General features: G+C 42.9%; 1 protein-coding gene across 9 annotated transcripts in view; it reads right to left on the reverse strand.

Annotated features, from left to right (window-relative positions):
- Positions 1-16,262, reverse strand: part of kcnab2a (potassium voltage-gated channel subfamily A regulatory beta subunit 2a) — a 175,405-nt gene that overhangs the window by 105,685 nt on the left and 53,458 nt on the right. For 2 of the 9 annotated variants that reach the window (XM_069918622.1, XM_069918624.1), the window contains exon 3: positions 5,488-5,580. The exons of 5 other annotated variants lie outside the window; for them this stretch is intronic. The gene's annotated coding sequence lies outside the window, so the exon portion shown is untranslated. 2 more of the 9 variants (XM_069918620.1, XM_069918621.1) reach the window with 2 other exon arrangements.

Genomic DNA, 16,262 nt, shown 5'->3' on the forward strand with positions numbered 1-16,262 from the left:
GAATTTCAGAGGGGATTTGGCTGGGTGGTGTTTGGGGAGATGAAGAATGCAATGTTGTGACTGCAGAAAATAAAGTTGACTTCATGGTGTGCTGAAAGAAACAAGTGAGGGTATTTTTAATTTCTTTGTAAGATGGGGTATATCATTGTTATTACAATCTGAATGATTACACCAGAGCCGATCCGGACTTTATTAAAACAGCTGTGGACACGGGTATCCCACAAAATCATTCAAGGCTTCCTCCAACCGGAAGCCCTGGATGAACAATGAAATCCAGACCTGCTGAGAGCCAGATCTCACGCATTTAAATCCTGCAATCCAGAACACTGCTCAAGGCACAGGTTTGACCAACAGAAATCCATCTCCCGGGCAAAGTGGAGATTCTGCATGAAAATGGAAAATGGAAATAACAAGACTTGATGAAACCAGATCAATAGGAGTCAGCAAAGCTTCACTTCCAGAAAACCTCAAAGCATTCTATGCCCGATATGACTACAGAATAAAGAACTACATTCGCTGATGATCCTCTACTGTCAGTATCTAAGATGACATGCAGGTTTTCTACAGGTAAATGAACCTAAGGAAAGCATCTGGTCTGGATGGAGTATCTGGCCGAGTACTGAAAATCTGCGCTGATCAACTGGCTACTGTATTCACAAATATCTTCAACATCTCACTCTGATAGGTGGTACCCACCTGTTTCAAACAGGTTTTAATTGAGGTTACATATGATACAATATAACTGGATACACAGGCTATACATTACACCTCAAAAGTTAAATAAATGGGACCCAACAGTATCTGACAGATGTTTTTGCTGTAAAAAGGAAATGGGAACAACAATTCATGCAATTTGGACATGTGAGAAAGTGAAAAAATTTTGGGAAGATCTAAACCAGATATTAAATAAAATCACAAAAAGCAATATACCAAAAAACCCAGAGATCTTCCTCCTAAGTAACATAAAAAACAAAGAATTTGGACTTGATTTGGATGGTGCACAAAAAAGATTTGTTAGGATAGCCCTAGCTGTAGCAAAAAAATGTATTATGTCAGTCTGGAAATTAGAAGATAACTTGAGAATACAACAATGGCATATAGAAATGAATAAATGTATTCCATTAGAAAAAATAACATATAATTTAAGAAATAACATTACAATATTTGAACAAATATGGGAGCCATACATGAAACATAATAGAGAAAACCTACCAGGCATATCTACCACCTAAAATGACAGAAGGAGAAGAGAATGAAAAGAACTGACTCAGTGGAATTTCTTGTTTATTTTTATTGAGTGACAACATTGTTTGATGGGTTTAATGTATCTTATTTTCTGAACTTTAAATAAATGGGAGGGGAGGTAGGGAGGGAGGGAGGGGAGGTAGGGAGGGAGGGAGGGGAGGAGGGAAGGAGGGGAGAAAACGACACTGTATATATTCAAGAAGGAAAATGTATGTATCTTGATCAATATGGTTTATAGTGTGAAAAATAAAAAAATTAAAAACCAGGTTTTAATTGTTCCGGTATCCAAGAAGAGTGTGGTAACCTGCCCAAATGACTACCAACCAGTGGCTGGTGCTTAAGCACGTCAGTTCCTCTCTGAGCAGCTATTCCAATTTGCCTACTACAGCAACTGGTCTACTGTAGATGCCATCTCACTGGCTCTACACAAAACACTGGAACACCTAGACACAAAAGATGTATATATCAATAATCTTTGATTGTAGTCCAGCATTCAACATCATCATCCCTTTAAACTAATCAGAAAACTCTAAGACTTGGGCCTCAATACCCCATTATGCAAATAGATCCTCTTCATCTCCAGACTCCAATCAATGCAGATTTGCAAGAACATCTCCAAAATCTCCATCAGCACCAGAGGGCTGCATTCTTAGCCCTGCTCTATTTACATTACTCCTATGACTGCGTAGCTCGATACAATACCATATACAAATTTCCTGACATGATAACTGTAGTGGACTGTATAAAAACAGCAATGAGTCAGTATACAGAAGAGAGATTGAAAACTTGGCTGAATGGTGTACTAACAAACAATCTTTCACTCACTGTCACCAAGTCTAAGGAGCTGATTGTGGATTTTAGGAAAGGAAAACCAGAGATGTATGATCCAGTGTTCATTGGGGGATCAGAAGTGGAGAGGGAGAGCAAGTTTAAATTCCTGGCAATCACTATACTGGTGGACTTTCCTAGACCCATCATATTTATGCCATCGTGAATAAAGCATGGCAGGGCCTCTACTTCCTTTGGAGTTTGCGGAGATTCGGTAGCCAATTTCTACAGTTGTGCAATGGACAAGTGTGCTGACCATCTGCATCACGGCTGGGTAAGGAGTTATCAATATCTCTGAGCAGAAAGCCCTGCAAAAGGAAGTGACACAATTCAGTACATCAAGGCGTAACTCTCCCTACCATCGAAAACAATTACATGGACCCTGCTGCTGGAGAGCAGCAGCAGTCATCAAGGATCCATGCCACCCAGGACATGCTCTAATTTTGCTGCTGCTACCAGGTAAGAGGTACAGCTGCTTCAGGACTAGTACCTCTTGGATCAGAAATAGTTATACCCCTTAGCTTTAGACTCCTAAACCACAAAAACAATCAAAGACCCATGTAAGGACTCTTATTTTGCTCATTATTTATTACTGTATATTTATTTTTCTGTATTTGCAGTCAATTTATTTACATTTATTTCTTTTGTATAATTTCTTCTTCTTGAGTGCAGTTTACAGTACCAATAATTAGAAGTCCCCGTGTCCCATAGGAAAAAGAATCTCAGTGTTTCATGTGAAATGGTGAATGTGATGTGATACACTTTATTGTCATTATGTTGGTGTACCAACCAATGAAACAATATCAGCATCAACCGGAATGTAAAATAGAATTACATACATTACACCAAAAGCAGACAATAAACACGCACAATATACAATTAAAACCATGTTATTCTAAAATAAATGATTTTTTTAAAATTAAAGATTACTGATCCTGAGATACAAGTGTAGCACCACTCAATGCCGTAAATTGGTATTTAACATTATTATGGCTCTTTTTAAGTCTAGTAGTACTTGAGTGAAGGCTCCTATAGGTCTGCCTGATGGTAGGAGAGTAAATACTTTGTGGTTAGAATGTGTTAATGATATTCCTCGCCACGTCCAAACCGTCTCCAATGGATGGATTCGATGGTAGGCAATTGCTTCCAACAATCCGTTGGTCAGTTTTCATGACCCACTGGATTGTGCAAAACAATTCCTGTACCACACCAAAATACTGCATATCAGCACGCTCTCATTAGTACATCTATAGAAATCCAACAGTATTAGTTCCTCATACATCTCAGAAAATAAAGAAGTTGTGTCTTTTAGATCAACGATGATGAATTCAAAGACCAAGTGAGATCAGCAGAGATGTGGACCCCCAGGAAGCTCTGTAACCACTCCACCACTGCTCCAATGATGTAAATCGGGATGTACGTGTGGCTTCCTGCCCGTCTAAAATCCACAATAATCTCTTTTGTCTTTTGGGTACTGAGTAACGAATTGTTCTCAGTAAACCACACCACAGGCTATGTGCTGAACCTTACCCTATAGGCTGTTTCATCATTCCCTGTGATCAGGCCTACCTCCGCCGTGTCATGTGCAGCCCCTGCCCCAACGTCCCCCAGCGGCCGTCCCTGCCCTGATGTCCCACGCCATCCACCCCTGTCCCAACATCCCGAAAGGACAGGAGCCGGAGTACGCTCTGAGGCGCCTCTCCTGCAACTGTCCCTTTCAAGTGGACAGTGCAGCGCTTTCAGGGCTGCCACCTGAACAACCATTCCACAGGTCTGCATCCGTTTCTGCAGGCGTATTCTTGGTGCGAGATGCATCTGAAAGCGGCTTAAGTTAGTAAGGAAATCCAGATGTACTCTCAAAATAAATCCAAACTGAAATGGCCTCACCATTGCTTTATAAAGTTATATCCATGATATCCCTGTCCAACATTTCATGCCCTGGATAATGAAGACCAATATCTTATATGACTTCTTTACCACCATTTCATCCTGCCAATTTCTGGAATCTTTCCATTTATGCACCAAGTTCCTCATATCCCTAAATACTCCCTGGAGTATTTGCTGATATCACTTAAGACAAACATCTAGAGCCAGTATTAGGATAGTCATTGGAAGAAATACATTATTCTGAAAAAATAAATTGGAACCTTCATTTCTGAGTTTCTTGGCAGCAGCATATAGAAAAGTCCTTTAACTATCAAAGTAGAACCTCACTTGCTCAGTGATGCCTGCTCCATCTATTCTTGTAGAAAATATCAATAATGTCAATAGTTCACTGCATCTAATTATCACTATGCACACTCAGAAGCCTCCATGAGTAAGCAAGATCTCATAAACAGATTGGAAAGAGCTTGTCAGTTAACACATCATGAAATCTACTAATCTATCTATTTGTGGTCATGTAGGGTGATAGAAATGTGAATCACCTCATAAAGGGCAATAGATGCTAGTTCAAGTAATAATCTTAAATTATTATTTTTTGCTCAACATGCAATTAAAAAACATAAAGGCAAAACAACTCAAGGGCCTGAGTTTATATTCCCATATTTATCCTACCATTCTGAAAGTGGCCCACAGTGCTAACCATCTTAAAGGGGACTTAGGACATTTATGAGAAAAAGGACATTACAGAAACATGATTAAAAAATTCAACTCCTGTATCTTCAATTGACAATTTGAAACAAATTGGCATCCATCTATTGAGCCCTTTCACAGAGGCAGATTATCTGAATAAATTATTCATATCACTTATAATACAGAAAAAGTTATTTGAAATATTAAAGTATTGAACAAAGAAAAAGAATCACTTCCCTCCCCACTCCAATCAAGGAGCAGTTAAGGTGAGAAAGAGCACTGCTGCAGTCCATGTGTACAATCCATCTTATTTTAAATATAAATCTACTGAACTACCAAATTCTTTTGAGATCTTGTAGATATTAAGAGCTAAGAAAAACCTAAAGCCATTATAAAAATTCTTCCAACTTAAAAAGAATGAAAATAAAAATCTCAGTGCATCAATTTCTCTCTGACATATTATGGCTGCTAAGAATGCTCTTCCCTCTGCACTGCAGTATTTGGCTATAACTTGCAGAAGTCATTCAAAAATCAGTGAGTTTCCTCAAAAGCTCAGGAGAACAATCTCACTGTGAACCTTTTCTAATGCATAATGAGAAGGATAGATACACAATTCTTTAGATCACAACATTTGAAAACAAATTTGATTCATTCTGCAAGGTAAATCTGAAAGATGACTGAGCAAAGAGCTCAGTTTCAAAAGCTTGGCATGACAGCAATACTCTAATAAGCTACAACATAAAACACAAGTTCGTAGAATCCTACATTCATATTAAAATTCAGTTTTTCATTTCAGCTCACCTTCTAATTTGGAAAACGTTTAATACATGCAGTACATACGTTTTTTTTTTGCAATCAGCTTGCAAAATATGCATGCAGAGTTATTTGAAGATTTCCACTGCAGTGGCTTATGTGATCCAGCTACTAGCTGTCCTGTAGAGGGGGATAGAGGAAAGCTTACAAACACAAAGTGATGATTTGTATTTTACACATTTAAGTCAGTAATTAGCATTTCTTAAGATGCACCTTAATTCAACAATAAGCCCATATAAATTGCTTTCAGCACAGACCATTTTAACTTATTTTATTTAAACTAAATTTTATTTTGCAAATTTAGGCCATATGCATTTTTTTTAACTGATTTATAGAAAGAAAATGAAAAAGAACATTACTAATAAATAAATACACACACACACACACACACACACACACATATATATATACACATACAGGAGTAAAGATATATTACCGATCTTTTGGGCCCTGACTCCTTCTTCAAGGTATGAATAAAAATTGAAACCATTTTCAATGGAAGGGCCAAACGGATGATCCATCTCACTTTCTACCCACTTTGTGCTCACAGCTGCTCAGTTTGGTTATTTCCAAGATCACTCAGCAGACTCAATTAATCAAATGTTGACAAATTCCAGAGGAATTTTTCCAGGACTCAGGGGCTTGAACTATAGGGATGGTTGAGCAGGCTTGGGCTTTATTCTAGACATGATGGGTAATATCATAATATCATAGATATGCAACACCATGAAAGGGTAGATCGGGTGAACACAGAGTCTTTTTCCCCCAGAGTAGTAGTTGGAGGACATGTGTGTAGGTTAGGGAGTGGGGGAAGAGGAGAGAGAGCTTTTACAGAAACCTGAGGGGTAACATTTTTACGCAGAGAAGAATGATAAAGGAGGTGGTTGAGGCAGGTATTACATTGCAATGTTTATGAAATCAGTGGTCAAAACATAGATTTGGTGGGTTTAGGGTTATGGGCCAAATACAGGCAGGTGAACTCATCTGGATGGTACATTTGGTCACTGCGGACAAGCTGGGAAGAAAGGCCCATTTCTATGCTGTATGATGACTCAATGGTATCAACAAAATTGGAAGTGTGTGGTCAAGGAAAGTCAAAAGGAAAATTCATTGCTGAAATTATCTTTCTTTATGCGAAATAAAAATGTGATAATTGGAGGTCAATTCTCTCAGTCCCTGGACATCTTTATAAAAATTCCTCAGGCTTGTTCCAGACCAACAATCTCCAAATGCATAGTTATTGATCTTTTTTTTTTAAAAATCATAAAAAGTTTATTAATGAGAATGTAGCAAGACTAAAAATATTGAGGTATGAACTGGCCAGTGGCAAATAACATTTGACTGATGGAAGTCCAAGGCAATTACCATCTTCTGCACAAGATTCTAAGCATCCACCCTTGACATTCAAAAGCAATGCCATCATTTAATCTTGAAGCATCAACAACCTGAAGCCTACTCTAATTATAAAGGTTAACTAATTCAAAGATATAATTACTGTGATGGAAAGAGCAGGACAAAAACAGGGCCTTCTGAGACAAGTGTCTTAACTCCCAACTCCCCAGAATTTTTCCATTAGGTACATAAACACAAGTCAGGAGTATGATCTTACTCAGATCAGTGCAGTTCTCACAATACTCAAGCAAAACTATCCAGAACAAAGCATTTCACTTGATTGGGTTCCCATCCACTCCCTGAATATTTAATCCCTCCTCTTATCAATTAATTAAGGCTGCAGTTTAAATCATCTACAAAAAAACACTGCAGTTAATCTCCTTGGCTACTTGGACAGTATCTCACAAAACCAAGACTTATCTTGTGTAATAAGGCAAAAGTGAGAACTGCAAGGAACCCCCCCCCCCCCCCCACCCCTCACTTCTTGAAATATATTGCTATTCTTTAAGGTTAGCATAGGGGGAAGCATGGTTAGCATAACACTGTTACAGCGCCAGCAACCCAGGTTTGATTCTGGCACATTTTCCCAGTGTCTGTGTGGGTTTCCTCTGGGTGCTCCAGTTTCCTCCCACCCTTTAAATGTATGGGGATTGTATCAATAGGGTATAATTGAGCAGCACTGGCTCAGAGGCCAAAAGTACACCTAGATTAGACTTAAAACTCAAAATATAAAATTTAAAAATCTGAAACACTCTACTTAACAATACCAGAGGAGTACCTTCACTAACAATTCCAAATGGTGACTCTGTAATCTTTTCAAGAGCAATAAAGGATGGACAATGAATACTAGCCTTGTAAAACAATACCCACATTTGATAAATTAAGTTTTTAGAAATACAAGATTTAAGGTTGATTTATTCAATATTGAAAAGTATAATAACAATTTTGAGTTCTTTGCTTTAGAAAGGATATACTCAATATACAGGTTCCTTTTTTGATTATGTTGAAGTTTCAAGAATGAGGTTGATCTGCTTTAATTAATTTCTACTGAGATTGTTATGCACTCCTGCAATATGACATCAACATGTACAGGCAGAAACAGAGATTAAAAAAATCGATATCCCATTTGGAATCTTTAATTTATAACTACCTGAAGAATTGATGAAAGGGTGCCTCTTCATCTACAAGAAGTTAGAAATGAAGATTGTATGTTACATATTATTGTTCCACTTTCTGAGATCATGGATAAATTATGTTTAAAACTATTTATACATAGTTTACATATAAAATGAGTTAATTGTGAGGCATTTGCATTCTTCACCTCCCATTGTATGTATTAACCATATAACAATTACAGTACGGAAACAGGCCATCTTGGCCCCTCTAGTCCGCACCAATTTAAGTGAAACTCCACTAGTCCCACCTACCCGCTCCCTATCCATAACCCTCCAATCCCCTCACATCCATGCACTCATCCAACCTTCTCTTAAATGACAAATACAGGTTACATTATATTTTATATTATATATAAATGTTTTTAAAAGAGATAGATTGTGGGGGGTTTTAGTGTAGGTCAAAACAAATACTGTACACCTCAGTCTGAATAATGCTCAAGGTGAAATTCCACACCAAACTGGGTTTCAGGCTTCAAAAGCTTTCTTGCTGCCGAAGGATTCCATCATTGCAAATTGTTGAGCACTTTAACAGCATCTTTATATTATTTATTTGAAAATTTTATTTATATTTATATCAATTAGATTTTGGATATTATCCTTTTTTTTAAAAAACCAAACCTACAAAAATGTTAATGCCCTTGACCTCTGGTCATTATTATTTCTCTAATTTTCCTGAAAGCCAATATCTTCCTTTTATAGATATCTACATTATCTTAATCAGGCCTCACCCCAAAGACCTTGCTTCCAAATTGAGAATAAATTTAAATAACATTTCACCACCCTGACAACTAGACTGAGGTGGAGACATTGAAACAGGAGATCACAAAATTGGAAAAAGAATATCAAAACCTGGGATCCAAGGAGAAATATCAGGAATTGGAAAATAAGAAACACATACAACAATCTGCAAACATACAGAATGGAAAAAAACGCCTTTGCGATCCAAGCAAAGATACTATGAACTAGGTGAAAAAAACATAAAATTTTGGCATGGCAACTGACAGCAATGGAAATTTCAAGAAAGATTTATAGGGCTGAGTCAGGGCCAGGCTCAGTTACAAACAACCCAAGAGAAATAAATTACACCTTTAAAACTTATAATGAGAAATTCTATAAATCCGAGGCACCAAGAGACATAAATAAAATTGAGGAGTTCTTGGCAGAGGCTGAGTTGCCGAGATTGACGCAGGAGGACCAGGTGGAATTAGATGCCCCATTTTCCAGTGAGGAAATTGAATGGGCCTTGGAAAAATTACAAACAAGTCTCCAGGGGAGGATGACTTCCGCCCTGAGTTTTATAAGAAATTCAAAGACTTATTGACTCCATTGTTAATGGGGGTAGTGAACCAGGTGAAGGAGACGCGGACTCTCCCAGAATCTTTATCAACGGCTATCACTGTTGTGACACCTGAAAAGAACAGGGACCTGTTGAAGCCATCTTTATATAGACCTACCTCACTACTAAGTACAGATTACAAAATAATAACCAAGGCATTAGCCAATAGGTTGGGTTGGAAGCTTCCCAAGCTGAAAGATCTGGATCAAGTAGGCTTTATCAGGAAGAGGCACTCTCCTGACAATTTGAGCAGACTATTTAACATTATACATTTGACACAGGCTAAGTATAATAGTTTTGCTGGATGCATAAAAGGCCTTTGATCGACTAGAATGGCCTTTTTTGTTTAAAGCTTTGGAAAAAATTTGAAATGGGACAAACATTTGTTAATTGGATAAAAACACTGTATGACAAACCACAGGCAAAAGTCAGTACGAATGGACAAATATCACCAACATTCCCCCTCAGTATGTCCAGCAGGCAGAGCTGTCTTCTGTCTCCAGGGCAGTTTGTCTTAGCAATTGAACCATTGGGAGAGGCTATCAGGAAAGATCCAGTGATAAAGTGGGTCAGCGCGAGCACAAGATAAATCTAATGGCAGATGACGTGATGTTGTACCTGTCGGACCCGGCCGGGTCTTTGCCAAAGTGGCTTACCACACTGGAGGACTATGGTACAATATTGGGCTATAAAGCCAACAGAGAAAAAAAGCAACCATCATGCCACTGAATAAATTTGACCATGAAGAATATAAAGAAACAGCGATTTCAGTTGGCATGCAGAAGGTATTAAATACCTAGGAATCAAGATTGATAGTAACCTGGAAAACTTATACAAATTCAACTATCCCCCAATGCTGGAGAAGATTGAAGGTGACTTAATGAGATGGAGAGATCTACCTTTCACCTTAATGGGAATGGTAAACAGTGTAAAGATGAAGGTGATGCCGGGACTTGAATACTTCTTCCAGTCTTTGCCAATTCCATTGCCACAACCTTTTCTAAACTGCTGAATTATAGCATAAGGAAATTCATCTGGAATGGGAAAGTACCCAGAATAGCCTTGAGAAAACTGACATGGGCAGGGGTCTAACATTGCCTGAATTTAAGAAATATTATCTAGCAGCTCAGTCAAGGTTCCTTGCATCCTTCTTTACGGAAGGGGAGCCACCCACTTTGGTAAAAATGGATTTGCATGCAATGGGGGGGAAGAGGCCAGCGAAGGATTTCATATACAAACAGGATGCCAAAATAATAGCCAAAAAAAACAGATAGTTCCATACTGAAATATCTGATTAAAATCTGGCACGAGATCAATGAATGTATTGGAGAGAAAGTGAAAATATCACCAAAGGTACCTTTGACTCAATGAATTGATCCCCATGAACATGGGAAATAAAATCCTGGAGATTTGGCATCAGCAGGGGATCCGACATATTGAGGACTGCTATGAGGGGAAATAGCTTATGTCCTTTGAGCAGCTAAAGGGTAAATACGATTTGTTTAATGGAATCTTTCATTGTTTCCTTCAATTAAGATCATTTCTAAGGGATAGGTGGGGCCCTACAACAACCCCACCTACTCCTAGTGAGGTTGAAGGGTTGCTTCGACTGGGAAACGCACCCAAATTTATATCAAGAATGTACTTGGTACTCCAAGGTGAAAGGCCCCAAACAGGGGCTACACAGATCAAGAGAAAGATGGGAGTCAGACTTGGGCAGCACAATTGACGAGAGATGTTGGTCAGACTGATATAAAGACAGTGTGACAGTACACCACTGGCCGATGCAGGGGGAAACCTCTGTACCTGCAGGAGTGTAAGGGGACAGGACAACACCTGGCCGGCTGTCAATCAGTCGGCCTGAAGGGATCAAGCCCCACCCGGTTGGGTGTCAATCACCCTCCGGGATATAAGCCTGCGCTGGCCTCCCGAAGCTCACTCAGAGTTACTGCAGCTACAGCCAGCCTGGCTCTGTGGAAGTTTTTGTGGATTAAAGCCTGTTGTACAGTCTTTACCTTGTGTGTGTCTGATTCTAGCTAACAGTGGACCACAATTTAATCCACAAAATTTTCCCATGACTGCCATGGAAAAACTCCTGAGCGCAGGGAGCCTCGAAGTCGACCCACGCCACCCAGAAGCCTAGACACGCTTCAAAATCTGGCAGCATGCAGTCGAGGTAATCATCAAGGAACATGAAGGTGGCATCTTGGACTCAGATCGGAAGAGGTTGGTCCTATTCCGGTCAAAGCTGGGTCCCCTCGCCTTCCAGGCAACCAAAGGCTGCTCCACGTACAAGAGCGCAATGGACACTCTCGAGAACTTGTATAAGCCCCCCCATGAATGCGGTCTGTGCAAGAGACGCAATGCGAATATGTCAAACTAGAGGACATGGTGTAAGATTGAAGGGGGAAAATTATAAGGGGAACATGAGGGGAAATTTCTTTACGCAAAGGGTGGTGGGGATGTGGAATGAGCTTTCGGCAGACGTGATCGAGGCGGGATCATTGGTTACATTTAAGGAAAGACTGGATCGTTACGTGGATAGGAGGTGACTAGAGGGGTATGGACCGGGTGCTGGTCAGTGGGACTAGGAGGGTGGGGATTTGCTACGGCATGGACTAGTAGGGCCGAACTGGCCTGTTCTGTGCTGTAAGTGGTTATATGGTTATAAGGTACCTCCTCAACACCTGAGCCCAGCAACCCGGGGAGACAGCTGAGTCTTACCTGGGACATTTGCGAGAGTTGGGCCAACCATGTCTGGCTGAACCTAGGGTAGGTGCAGTGGAGGTCGAGAGGCTGATCCGGGATTCCTTCATCTGAGGGCTACGCTCGAGGGCCATCCGGCAGAAGCTGCTGGAAGACAATATCTACGCCATAACCAAGACTGTGGAAGTGGTCCAAACCCTGGAAGCAACAGCCCTGCACATCGAAACCTTCGATTCCAGGTTCCCCCAGGCTCCCCAATGGCCCTCTCACACTGCAGCTGCAGCCCCAGACCAAGCTGGGGAGGAGAACATCGCTGAGGCAGGTGTCCAGCGCCCCTGTAAGTACTGTGGGTCCTGATGTGGGTCAGATCGACAATTGGGCCAGAACTGCCCAGTTAGGAACCAGTATTGTTCCCGATGCGGCAAGAAAGGCCACTTTGCTAAAGTGTGCCTCTCAAAAACAGCTGACAGCTCTGCGGCCCTCTATGCCCTCCCCACCTCCCCTGCAGATCCCTCCAAGTGCGCATGCCGGGCACCGCCATTGTCCCTGTGACGACTTCCGACTTCGACAGTGCAACATCCAGCCCTGCCAGCGACTGTTGCAGCATGTGCCCTGAACACCTGCACCAGCCCCTGCCGTCGCCAGCACCACTCGCTGAGAACTACGTGACGTCACTTCCAGCTGACGTAACGACATCTCTGCCGCCGGCCGCGATGACGTCAATTCCCCTGGCGCAACGGACACGTCTGGGGAAGGAGGCCAGCCACACAGCGAGCCCCCATGTGCCACCGCCATCTTGGGTCAGGCAGCGGCCGACACAGAGGGCCCCTGACGACGTTGAGAATGACGTAGTCAACACGGGCAATGACCAGGCCACCCTACCGATGCTCCCCATGCCTCTGTGTGCCATTGGCTGCCGCACGCCACACCCCATGATTGAGGTCGATGTGGTCAACATGGGCGATGACCAGGCCATCCTACCGACGCTCCCCATGTCTCCGGTAGCCATAAATCGCTGAACACAGCCTGAGAGCGACGACTCCAACTCCGAGATGGTCCTGGCCGCCACCACGCTGACCAGGGTCATCCCTCACGACTTTGGGCGCTCAATGATGGACGTGCAAGTCAACGGGCAGGTAACGAAGGTCCTGTTCGACAGTGGCAGCACCGAGAGTTTCATTCACCCGAGCGTGGCCTACTCCCTGAGATTAAAAGTCCACCCCACCACCTACTCGATCGCCCTCGCCGCCAAGGATAAGACTGTTGGTACTCTCGGACGCTGCTCGGCTGACATAACTGTGGGAGGGGAGACGTACACAGGGTTCAGTCTCCTGGTCATGCCCAAACTCTGTGCCCCAATCCTCCTGGGCCTAGATTTCCAGTGCCACCTGCAGAGGGTCACCCTTGCCTTCGAGGGGCCCCAACCTCCATTCACATTACACAGCATGCCAACCTACCAGCCCCGGCCAACCTGCGGCCTCTCCACTCCAGCGCTCTTCCCACATCTTGCACTAGGCTGCAAGCCAATCACCGCCAGAAGTAGGCGTTATTGCACCGCAGACAGAGACTTCATTAAGGCGGAGGTGCGGCAACTCCTGGCAGAAGGCATCATTGTGGTGAATGTCTGCCAAGCTGCCTGTTTCCCCTCATGTGAGCCTTGCTGTACTAACATTGGATGTACATTATCTCTATTGTTCAGGACACTCCCCTTGGATATAACTGTATATGCATCTATTGTCTTTCATTATTGTTACATGAGTTTCTGCTCATAAAAGCCATGATTATTGTTTGACCACATCACCTTTGTCGACTTCATCAACGGGCACTTCAATTTTATTAGCAGAAATAGATGCAGCACTCAAGCCAGAGCGGTTGATAATCAACCAGTCTGCCCCGAGGGCCAGAGAAATTTTCAACCACTGGATTGCTTGTTTCGATTACTACATGGCTCGAAACAACGTGGTCGATGAGGTGATACAGTGGGGCCACCTGAACTCTCTGCTGGGTGAGGTCCCTTTTGCCATAACGCAAGGAGCTACCACTCTGGCTATAGCCTGGGAACGTCTGACTGCTTACTATACAGCACCACGGAATGTGGTGCTTGCTCAACACCAGTTGCTGACTAGACGCCAGAAACCCAGGGAAAGTGATGCTGCCTATCCACTGGCTTTCGACTCACTGGCAAATGAATGTGATGTCAGGGCAGTCAATGTGCAATAACACCTCAATGCTTTGAAGCTGGATGCTTTAGTCAATGGGATTGACTCCAGTTACATCCGACAGAGGCTGCTGGAGACGGAGCCCTTAACCTACAACCGGGCAGTCACTCTAGCCAAAACACTGAGAAGTGCCATGCGGTCCAGTGAAATGCTAGAAACCGAAAAGGAAACATCCAGGAGTGCTGGAACCCCAAAGGAAAGAAAAAGGCAAATTCCTGAAAAACGCTACTTCTGTGATAAGAGCTGGCACAGACAGGAGTGCCTGGCTCGATTTGCTACCTGCAGCTATTGTGGGGAAACTTGGCCACTTTGCTAAAGCGTGTAAGGAGAAAAGTACTCCCACTGATAAGAAGAAGAGGAGCACCAAGAAAATGCGTCCTGGAGCTGCAGGAATGGAAGACAACTGTGAAAAAGGGGAATCTTCAGACGAGCAGGCTGAATCGACTTCAAGTGACAGCGAGGTGAGATCCCCTGTGATAGCTCAATTGACTCCAAAGCTTGGGGGCTGTTATGGACTGGATTGATCGACTATGAATGGGGAGGTGAATGGTGAGACTCTTGAATGTCTAATAGACTCAGGGAGTGCTGACACTGTACCCCTAAGAGATCTGGCCTTGCCTGGTTCGCCCCTTCCTCGCACCCCTACTTAAAGTGAGCCTGAGAGGTTGGACTCACCCCCACCAGCCTGTGACCCCTAGTAAGCTTTCAGATGGCCACGTTGAGGGTCCACTGCCTCATGCTGGCGTTTCTGGAGCGGGTCCAGAAGCCCATCCTTCCCACACTACAGACTCAGGACCTGTACCAGTTCCCAAGGTTGCAAAGGAGCCACCTGTTTTGAGAAGCACCAGAATTCGTAAACAAGCTGATAGGTTGACATATTCATAAAACATCTCATTATATTTCGATTGCTTGCTAGATACTGGCGTATTTTGACTGTTAGAGTATCTCAAGGCCAAACATGGTATCCATGTATCGCTTGCTTCAGTCTTTCCTAGCGCTGTCCTTTTGATTTTAACCCTTCTTCTGATGAGGGGAGACTGTGGTCAATGTCTGCCAAGCTGCCTATCTCCCCTCTGGTGAGCCTTGCTGTACTAACATTGGCTGTGCATTATCTCTACTGTTAAGGACACTCCCCTTGGGTATAACTGTATATGCATCTATTGTCTTTCATTATTGTACCATGAGTTTCTGCTAATAAAAGCCATAATTATTGTTTGACCACTTCATCTTTATCTACTTCATCAACTGGCACTTCAGTCATAGAGCCCAGTAACAGCCCTAAGAAAGTCCAAGTTCTGGTGGTCAAAAGGGGAAGTAAGCAGAGGATAGTCGTGGATTACAGCCAGACCATTAACCGGTACACCCAGCTGGATGCCTACCCCATGCCGAGGATCACCGACATGGTCAACGAGATAACCCGCTACCAGGTTTTCTCCACGATTGACCTGAAGTCGGCATATCACCAAATCCCCATCCACCCGAAGGACAAGCCCTACACCGCCTTTGAGGCGGACGGATGCCTGTACCAGTTCCGCCGAGTTCCCTTTGGGGTCACAAACAGGGTCTCCGTTTTCCAGCAGGAGATGGATCACATAGTAGACCAGCACAAGCTGAAGGTGATGTTCCCATATCTGGATAATGTCACTATCTGCGGTCGTGACCAGTAGGACCACGATGCTAACCTGAAAAAATTCCTCCAGGTGGCCAGGGAGCTGAACCTCACTTACAACAAGGAGAAGTGTGTGTTTAGCACCACCCGTCTCGCCATCCTGGGGTACATCGTGGCCCATGAGTTGTCGGCCCATATCCAGAAAGGATGCGCCCATTAGTAGAGTTACTCCGCAGATGCCTTGGCCTGTTCTCTTATTACTCGCAGTGGATCCTTCGCTTCTCGGACAAGGTCCGCTCACTGGCCCAAGCTACAACCTTTCCCCTCCCACCCGAGGCACAGGCAGCCTTCATCCGCATCAGGCA

Source organism: Narcine bancroftii, chromosome 2 (assembly GCF_036971445.1).
Source record: "Narcine bancroftii isolate sNarBan1 chromosome 2, sNarBan1.hap1, whole genome shotgun sequence".
Classification (NCBI taxonomy): Eukaryota; Metazoa; Chordata; class Chondrichthyes; order Torpediniformes; family Narcinidae; genus Narcine; species Narcine bancroftii.